The following is an 11,121-nucleotide window of genomic DNA, read 5'->3' as shown; positions in this document are numbered from 1 at the left end:
CCACAAAAATTACAACAGGCTTGGATGAGATCAATACAGCTGTACAGGTTGTGATGTTGAAAAAGCAACTCTTTAATTCACATATTTCTTTAATTGTTGTGGAAAAACCACTAACGCAGCTTATGAGGTAAAGTAAAAGCAAAGTAAAACAAAATCACTATATTTCAGTCTGCTTAGCAGAGTATATGATAAGAGAGACAAAGAAAGAGAAGGGATGGGCGCACATACGTTTTACTAAGGCAGCAGCTCTAGATGCAGGAATAAATTCAATGGGTGGGTAAAAGTTATACTCCATCCAAAATTACTCAAATACTCACTCCCTGCAGTCTACAAAGGTGGCTGGTTAAAGTTGGTAGTTTTCTCCATCGACAACATTGGCTAAATACAATTTTCAACTTTTCAATTAAATTCAATGGGTCTTTATTGGCACAGGAAGCAGACGTTTACATTGCCAAAGCAAGTGTGAAATAAACAAGAATTGTGCTATTAAAAATATATATATACAGAGAAGTAAAATAATAAATAAATAAGTGAGAACTATATAAACACACTCAAACCAACAAAAGGTAAAATAGTAACTTTTATTAAATCAATGTTAGTGATATTCATGGCCATATTAGCATTCATGGTCATGATATTGGAAAGTTATCTAGCTTACCAACTAACTAGCTATCATGTATCAAACCAGCTGTTATGAAACAGATTTTTTTCCGAGGTAGTAGTAAGAGTGCTAACATTCTAATTTTTAGCATCTTGTTCTGCCACTTTCCTTTTTTCTGGACTTCACTATGATGTTTCTTAGAATCTGCTGTGCTTTGGCTCTGAGCGGCTCTGCCTCTGGGATATGTATGCAAAACTCTTTAAAGTTACTACAAGGAACTTTCATTCTGTGTTGATTGTAGCGGCCCTGTTGACAAAAGCGGTAGTGTTTCCACCACCTAGTGTCGTAAAGATCTTGATCTGGCTAACGCGTGCATTTGTTTTGGAAGTGAGTGAAAGAAACTTATTTTCTTTAACAACTTTTAATACAATTTTTCTTTTTTAAACAGCTGTTTGCAGGATGCATAGCGATGAGGTAATGTATGTATTTGTGGTTATGTAAGATGAATAACTAATATGATGATAGTGAACCCAAGTAAACTTTGTATTAGTATCGTTCATACACCTAGGTTACATGTAAGCCTACAACTAACAGATTTGGTTGCTCGGTAATAGTAATTTTGTTGAGAAAGCTAAAGTTATCAACATTACCCAGTAATGTTATGTCTTCATAATAATAAGCCAAGAGCAAGATATAGCTCGGTAGCAAGGCCAACATAAAATGTTGCATTATAAGCAAGTGGTATTACAATAATGTCCAACGTGACCTATACCTCCATGGACTGTACACAGCCATTTGCATTATATGCTAAGGTGCACTTAGCTAACAGCCGTAGGCATAGACACACTAGGCGATTTGAGGGGGGACGAGGGGCGATGCCATCCCTCTTGTTAGCAAAATGACCAAAATCCATCCATTGATTGAACATGTAAGAGTCTGTCCATTCTTCATTAAAAGCTCATAGCTCATGCCATGTGAAATCATTTCTCAGACTCGTTTCTACTCTCCCTGTGTGTGTGTACCTCACTCACTGACTTGACTTGTGGGACACTAAACCAGTGCCGTAAAGGCTAGAAAAGCTGCGCTGGTAAAATTAGAAACCCTCCTTCAAAATTGAATAATTCTCAACAATTTATCGATATTCTCTACAGCAGACGGGTGAAAGAGAAAGTGGGCAGCAGCATCACAGAGGCCGGGTCAGAAAAGAACAGAGCTTGGACTAAAAATGTCCTTGAATGCTCATAAACGTTTTTTTTTAACCCAAACCTTAATCTTTTCCGAAGCCTAAACAAGTAGTTTTTTTGCCTAAACCTGACCAAACTGCGGCCATTTCACAACACAAACCATGTGTTTAACGTCACGTGACTTTACATAACATAGCCCATCCTCACCCTACAGCCCGTCCTCAACTGCCACCAGCAGGGGGTGCTAATTCAGGAAATGCTGTGTGGGTCGTATTAGAGGGGGTAAGAACGAATGACCTATGTGGTCGTATGGGTTGGAAGACTTGTTGCAAAAAATAGGCTACCTTCTGAAAAAAAGGCACAAAGGAGGTCTCCTCGCAGGGGGGTGGTACGCTACCATTGGACCATCCCCCCTGTTAAAAATGAACAAATCACCTACTGCATAGACATATTGCATACCTGTCTAGGAGGGAGATGGCCAATTCAGGATCGATTTTGAATCCTTTCAAATCCTTAAGTTCTCTCCATCTGTTGAATGACCGACCAAGGTTGACTCGTGTTCTATCACTGTCCCTTTTAGCTTTTCTTTTTGTTCTTCGGTCAATTCTTTTCTTTTTCTTTTTGCTGATCCTGCCCCAGTATCAGCCATAACCACAAAATATAACGTCAAAAATAAAATTCTCTAAAGAAAAATCTCCCACTGCTTCCTTTTAACGGGCATACTGCTCACTGCGAAACTTGAGGAAACCTGGGAAAATGTAAACATAGGCTCTTCCGGTCTGCGTGCTGTAATTGTTTCGTCTGATTTTGTGGGGAATCGGACCCGGTAACATGCATTAGCAATAACTATAAAAATAGCCAATCTTCTCGCTGATGGTCTTGTTTGCTTATGTAGGTCATATAGGGGCTTCAGTATTAAATTGTTTCATAACCAGTTAAAAACTCTAACTTTGGAGTAACTTTAAATTCAAATCTGCAAGAGAAGACAAAGAGAGAGAGAAATGGATGATAGAGCTGGAGGCCTGGAGAGAAAATAAAAGAGACTGAAAGACAGGAGGTTGAGACAGAGGAGGCAGATGGTTCTATAGAAGGCGACACTCAAGGGAAAGATGGAAAGCTACAATCTCTTCTCCTCCTTCCCCTCCACTGCGTGTTGTAACTCATGAATAATAGAAAACAGGAGATATCAGAGGGCTCTCACTTTTTCTCCACCTCATCCCTCTCACTTCCCAATATTAATCCACGGTGTGCTGGGAGGAAAATTTATATAGCAACATAAACTAGTGTGTACAACCAAAAATATATCGCCTGAACTGCTGGGGATTACAGCATAATGAATAACCCATTAAATACACTTGTTTCAGATCCAGCTCACTCTCTTAAAGTGAGCCGTATGCAACTTTTGACAGAAGAAATAACATATTCTTCCTCTTACAAATAAAAAGTGAAATTCATAACTTTGGTCTGGTATGACCAATAGCTCATTGTGGCAAATGTTAGCTAATACTAGCTAACTTTAGACAGATATTGTTGTATAGCTGCCATTACTGAGTCACATTATGACTCTTCTCTTCTTGTGCTTTTCTTATGCTACAAATTTGTACCATTATACTGTTGTGACTTGTGGCCACAGTGGCTGGTGTTAGCAAAAGTCATGTGATCTCGCTTTAAAACACCGACGCTGCAACACTGAGTTGACCAGTGTTATGTGAAAACGTTGGAAAACGTGGTTAGTCATTATTTTTCCAAAACAGGAGCACAAAAACAGCCTACCATATGGTGAATGTTCTGTCAGTGTTATCTGATGTTAGGGAAAATATTTAACTTATGGACAAAAAAATAAAAAATCATCAGTCAAGGGCCACTTACTAGCTTTTTCCTGAGCTTTTATAACCGTATCTCACTGACAAACTTTGCAAACTGCAGTTTCCACAGTCAAGAATTAACTTTCACGCACAACTATATAACTCACAGTATATTTAACGCTGATGCTAATGTAAGTATGAGTTTAATGTATGTATGTGCGGTTATGTGTTCTATTTTTCCATGCCAGTCTTTTTCTATTTAGCTGGTTGGTAAATTTTAATGAGTAATTTTGTAAAATTTGTGTTCACTTAGCTTACTTACTAAAGAAAGTGATTAATTTACTTTCCCCAATGCAGCAAACAATCTTTCTTCTTCTTTCAACTTTTGCCTTTTCTTTAGCATTGCCCCCTCCTCTCCCTTACAATGCTCCATACTCTGTGTGCCAAGTGAAGCAACATTATCTTACATCTTGGCTCGTAAAAACAAATGCAGGTTAGCATGTCTTTGGTGACTGTGTTGGAAAATCTTGAAAACTTTGGAGAGCAACACAGTGGCACCGCAGAACAAAATGCAACCAATCCTCCAATCTTTCCTAAACTAATGGTTTGAATGACAGTTTAAATTGTGGCCTGTGATTTGTTTTGGGAGCTTCGGAGCGTGAAGCAGAGCCCCAACGGTCCTTGTTCATAACATGATGCAGACACCTTTGGGCGACTGGGGATGACAGCTCAGCTTTCATTTATTGCACAGATATTCGCATGTTTTCAACGGTACTGGTGTGTTAATTCGGCGTCAAATTGTTGGTTAGGTATATTTTGAATGAAAGGAAGAGGAGACGGAGGGAGAGCTGACTCTTGCTCAGGGTGTGTCTGTCTGCTTTTTATGGGTCAGCTCCCCTCAATCCCTTCGACACACACTGACACACACATGCACTCAGTAATGCACTCAATCCCCCTCACCCTCGCTGCTAAATCCTCACCCCCATTGTCCCTTTCCCCCTGAAATCCTCAAACCATCAGCTCTCCTCCACACACACACACACACCACTCCTCTCCTCACTCTGTTTCCCAAGTCTGTCTGCAGTCAGGGCTAATGCACTGGTTAATGGCCCTCTAACCCCCTATTCACTCTCAGATTACACTCACACGCACACGGGAATACACACAAACGTGCATACCAGTACATCGCCGCATGCACATGTGCACATTCACACATAGACTTAAACACACTGGTAAACATGGACATGTGTTCATATACTTAAACACACACACACACACACACATACACAAACACAAACACAAAACAGGCACTAATGGCCTGTCAGTCCTCAGCATGTACATTCACAAATGGATTAGGATTAACAATCCACCCGCAACACCACTACACACACACACACACACACACACAGTGTATACAAAGAGAACCAGATTCTCTAATGCACATTCTGCTGGTGGTGATAATCTGTCTCTCTCTCTCTCTCTCTCTCACACACACCCACTACACACACCAGGCCGACTGCTCTCTGTGCTGCTGAGGCCACCAGATGCCATCTAATCTAAGAGCTTTAATCCACTCTTTCGGGGACCTTCCCTCTCTCCCCCCCCACTCTCTCATGAATGCACTGTTCTGTGTTTAAATGGGGAAAGCACTGTGGGCAGAAGCTGCACATAACATTACATATTGTTTTACCAGTCGGTCTCAGACATGTAAAACCACCCTTAAGCCTTCAAAAGCTTCAAAAGAACTAGTTAGTACAAACATGTCTAAAGGCAAAAGGGTTTTACGCGTTCCAAATGGCCACCCTCGAAGGCGGGGCAAAAAATGTGGTAGAGAGGGGTTTCGGACGCAGCCCCTGGGAGACTCCTGAGGGACCACTGCGACCTGCAAAGCGAGGGTCACATGATAGACCGAGACAGCCAGGGGTCATCAGTCAGCTTCTTTTTGATAGCCTGGCTAGCTTGTTTATTTGTATTGTCAGATGGAATTTATACAGCAAGGGGAAAGTACGGCCAAACTTGTTTTTAAATTATTATTTTGTTTTGGCAAAGCAGTACTCTGTCACCATGATTCCAATGTAATTTATGCAAATATTCAATATGCAGCAATCAATTCAATTCAATAATGCAACAATTTTTTATATATAAAAATGTATAAAACATCACCAAACCCACAGCCAATAGTGGTCAGCTGGTAGTATATGCTAGCAGATTAGCTCGCTAGCTGTAGTGCTACACTGGTTACTTCTGTCGGTCACGTGACCATTGTCTTACCCTCAAGAGTCAGGCCCCCCCCCAAATTCCGACAATGGAAAGGGGGTAGGGCGATTCAGATGTTGTTAGGCAATGACAACAAGCACTTTGTTTGAAGCATACTGATGCCTTTAGTGTGACATTTTAGTAAAGTATGATCTTTTAAAGTTAGGAAAATTTGGTGCAAATGCAATAGGTGACTATTTTTTATGTAAAAACATGTAAATGCATTCCCTTTACATTCAACTGAATTTATGAAAACCCCCCAAAACAGTTATGTGACTATATCATACCAGTCCACTTAGTCAGTCAGCCTTGTCTTTCTGAGCATCACATGGCTGGAATACATTGACTTGCAACTAATATGGGAAACTTAACTTATTTCACTTTTGTTAGAAAATTAAAAAAAAAACGTTTTTGGAGAAACAATACAACCAATATGATTTTGATAACATTTTCAAGTCAAGTGACATATTTACACCACATTGGTGTTGATTCATGTGGAGCCTGGCAGGTGTCATGGATAAGAAATACTATTTTGTACATACAAATGACTAAACTGTCCTCTCAAATTAATAATTTGTACTGCATGAGTCTCCATAGTGGTATATGTGCAACTAAAGCAGTATTGACAGCATGAATGTGATAACCTGATGATGCTAATATAAACAAATGAAATCAGTATTTGTAGGCACCTCATATATGGATATACTTTGTATTTTGTCTGTTGAACAATGTCTTGTTAACTTTGACATCCCTTAAGCACTTGTTAAAATGTTAACAATATAATTTCATGTTATGTTCCGTGCACAAATAATAAATAGTTAATAAATGTAAGTGTTGTCCTGATAAATAAATAAAGTAACACACACTACAGCACTCACACAAGTACATATTCCCACACACATTAGCACATACATGCATAACTATCTTTGTGCATGGTTCTACTCCTTCACTTATACACTTCTTGTTCCTTTCAGATGTTACAATACTTACAGTGATCATAATAAAGACATCAAACTACAGATCTCAAATCACAAAGTACATAAATTACATCATGCTGTTGTTATTTAAAAATAGAATGAAATCAGAATCAGAATCAGAAATGCTTTATTGATCCCCGAGGGGAAACTCTTTTGCTACAGCAGCTCACTGTCATGTCAGTGCACACAGGAAGAGGAATAGAAATGCTAGTAATGTAACAGGTAAATTATTTTCTAGTGTGTTGCATGCTAAGATTTTCTAGCAATACACAAGACCCCAAATTCACACAAATTGTGTGTTGTGTTTTTCAAACATCAGCATGGACCTTGAATTCACTTCACAGGTTCAGGCTGAACACCTTTGTTAGTTTGCAACGAGCTAGGGAGAATGTAATGGGCTATTCATGCAATAGTGTTCCAGACAGAGTGATGGCAACAGCAGTTATGCTAGTATAAATGATCCACTAAATTATCTTGTTTTTCATTTTCATTTTTCATAGCACTCATAGGCAGCTTTGAAGGCAACCTTGTGTGTCACTGCTTTACAGAAGTAACTTCAAATGTCTTTTTGTTTCCTCTCTTACATGAAGGCTATTTTTGGCATTCAAAAACATTCTGTCTCTCCTTCTCTCTAACTCCCTTAACTCAAAGTGTTTACTGTCTCTTTCTGCTTTTGGTTTCTCAAAAGATATGACCTAAGAGCTTCTCTATCTGCCTCCTTGCCTGGTCCTGCAGATTACTGAACTGATCCACTGATCGGAGCAGTGGATTCTCTTGTCCTTCGGTTACCATTAATACTCATTATCGCAGCAAGGGTTAATCCACCAGAGCTGCAGCTCAGACACTCACATAACACTCTGCTATATCCAGATGGAGCTGTCAAGAAACTCAAATGTTTTTACAAGTCTGTGCCAGCTCTGGGCAGCTTTTAGTGGCACACGCTGCATGCAGCAGTTGCTGCTGAACATTTGCTCAGCCTCTGAGAAGTATTTGACTTTTGCTCTCCTTTCAGCTGTCATAACGGGGAAAAAAGTTCACAAAAAGTGATTTTAATGTCTAAGGATGAAAGAATAGCAGATTTAAAGTAGGAAACGCGCAGTTTATATGACTTCTACAGTGCGTGTCACTACAACAGACGTGCTGTACGGTGTTAGTTGTTTAGATTTAAAGCAAATGTAACGAATATTTTTATTATAATGCATCAAATGACGATGTGAAAACAACGTGACAATGTGAAAGCGGTCACTCGTAGTGATGCACCTACAGAGAATTATCACCTGAATCTGCAGCTGCCCTCGGCTTTATGGAGCTTTAGCTGTCCGACCCGTAACTTTACTGCTTTGGTTCACACTCACCGCCCTCATAGCGTCATTTTCGGCCACAGCAGGCAGCTGTTCTCAGTGAAAAAGTTCTAAAAACCCACTGTACACACTACCTGCTCAGCACCAAACAGCAGACAGACACAGTTAGCGACTAGCTGGTGAACATAGTGGAGCATTTAGCAGCTAAAGAGCCAGATATTTCCCTCAGGAGTTAGTGGAGATTGTTGATTGAAGTTTTTTGCCAACAACTTTGCCATATCAACTTGCTCACTCAAAAGGTGAGGATATGTCAATGTTGTGTTCACTTATTTCCGCTGCCCCCAAGTGGCCAAAAAAAAAAAATCAGTCAGTGCAGGTTTAAAGAAATAGTTGGACATTTTGAGAATTCTTGGCGAGAGTTAAATGAGAAGAGCTCACGTCTGTACGGTAAATATGAAGCTACGGCTAGCACATGATTAGCATAGCTTTTACCACCCTTAAAACCACAATGTGTCATTTTTGTACCGATTAAACAAACAAAAGGGGCTTTCAACAACTTAAGTGATGTCACTGCTACTGCCTACAGTATTATGATAATGTTACATTCTCACAAACAGATCAAGTTCGCCTACATCTTACAACAAAAAGGTTCGACATAAAACACGCATTCATGATTGCAGATATAAAAGTAATTCAAAACCTGAAAAGTACAGTTATTTGATAATCTTGTAAACATAAACCAAAGATGATCTGGTGTAGTAGTAGTGTTTTATTTCCTGGTAGTTTACTTAAAATATCAGGCAGTTCAGATAATCACAGCTTAACAAAGGTGTCAGAAAATCAAACCAATGCAACAAACATTAAGCAAACATAGTTGTCATCAAAAGATAATGAATTTAGGAGTATTTTTTAAGAATATGTTGATCAATCAACTGTCATGTCTCAGAAGTTGAAGTTCCCACAGTCCAAGAATGCAACTCAGCACACAGAGCAGCATGAACTGTCAAACTGTATAAATCATGCAAAAACTGTAATGTTGCTTGACCATCCTTATAAAAGATTAAAGAACAAAGAACAGTTTGGAGAATGTCCACTGCGTACGTTGTGAAGGCAGAGAAGGAGCAGGAGGATCATGTGGGTTTCCTGTTGAGAGTATTTCTATTGCATCTTCATTCAGGAAAGTGTATTCCAGTATATATATTTGAAACCATGAAATAAAATGTATATAACTACTGTGCAGTTCCAACACTCCCGCCAAAACGTTCCCAGTAGACTTCGGTCTTTAACAGATAATATCCAAAGCTTCGCACCAATGCTCTATGACAAGTAAAACTAGTGCATTCAACATCTTAAAAGTAAAAGTACAGAAGTGTTTTCAGCAAAAAATACTTGTGCATTAATGTGTTACCTACTAGACATACTGTTGGATAGTTAATCTATACAAATGCATCATGTTTTATAAGCTCATAATATGTTCTGTATGTAAAATGTTAATGCAAAGTAACTAGTAATTATAGCTGTCAGATAAATGTAGTGCGCGAGGAAAGATATATTAGACCACTCCAATATATCTCTAATATACAGCATATTAGAGATATATTACAGTGGTTGTATAAAGCTGCACAAAGTGGAAATACTCACCTAAAATACAAGTACCCCAAAACTGTACTTAATTTAAGTACGTAAGTAAATGTACGTTCCACCACTGTCTTACGCGCAGTGACATACACAGTACACTAGGGGAGACAGTACGACTTAAGGGAAACAAACCTTTTGCCTACAGGATCATCGTTCTAAACACAAGGTCACAGTGTCCAGCCACAGACTTCATAAAAATATTAACAAACTGCACATATCCTAAAAGTCTGACACCAGTATCGGAAAACTTTATGTAACAAATTTTCAATCTAGTGCACAAGATCATGGCCTTTGTGGAACCAGAGTTGATGCTGTATTGGATATGTAAAACTTATGAGGAAGATGCATCACATGAGCTCTTTAAATGCAGTTGACGCAGGTCAAAAAGCTGTTGCTGAGCCAGGATAATCCTCAGAAATTTAGACAGGCATTCCTTATCTGCATTTTACCAAGTATGATCATCTTTGTACTTTTAGAGGAAAGTCCAGAGGAATAACTGCAATTATAAAGATGGCGTAGTTGCAAATACAATACTGTGTGGTGGTAGTGATAAAACTAGGCTACACCAGATGGCCTCCATGGCATTTGAACAGACATTTTTCAGGCTTTCCTTTACGCAGTTACAATACCAGGTCAGTTGAGGCTTTCCCCCTACTTTTGTCACCACTGGCAAGTCTCATTTTCTCTGGTATGACATCTTTCCACTGAAGAAACAAATCAGACAACCTACTAACATGGTGTAAAAATCTATGTAGAGCTAATGTGCAGGCAGTCTGTGGGTTTTTTTTACAGCAGCTTCTGTGCAGTCATGGCAGTGTGCCAAAACACAGCAGAACAAGCTAAAAACACAATAGTGACATGTTTTTACCTAAAGTTGATACGTGTTAGCAAAAGGTGGCTTATTTTCACATCCAGCAGATATGGGGCTACAGTAGCATTCATTTGTTTGTTTCTGACCACCTGGCAAATGTACGTCCAATATTCAGTCTGCTTTGAGCTCTGTTTTGGTCTCCACCAACTCCCAAGGGAAATATGTGGCTCTTTAGCTTCTAAATGTTGCTAACTTTGTCTGTCTGCAGTTGGATGCTGAGCAGCTAGTACACAGTGGGTTTATTAGAGCTTTTTCACAGAAAACAAGGTTGATGAAAGCTGACTAAAACAGTAAAGCAGTGGGCCGTAACAACACTACAATGAGCTAAATGATGCTAAAGTGCTCAGTAGAACTGAGGGGAACTGCAGAATTGGTGATAATTCCCTGTGGGTTTGGCACTACGAGTGACCCCTTTCACATTACATTACATATCTTTATTTTTCACTATATGCTGTTTCTATGGCACTCACAGCCCCAAGCCTACACAT

The sequence above is a fragment of the Siniperca chuatsi genome, linkage group LG21, assembly GCF_020085105.1.
Source record: "Siniperca chuatsi isolate FFG_IHB_CAS linkage group LG21, ASM2008510v1, whole genome shotgun sequence".
In the NCBI taxonomy this organism is placed as follows: Eukaryota; Metazoa; Chordata; class Actinopteri; order Centrarchiformes; family Sinipercidae; genus Siniperca; species Siniperca chuatsi.
Note: the sequence above shows the minus strand (reverse complement) of the source record.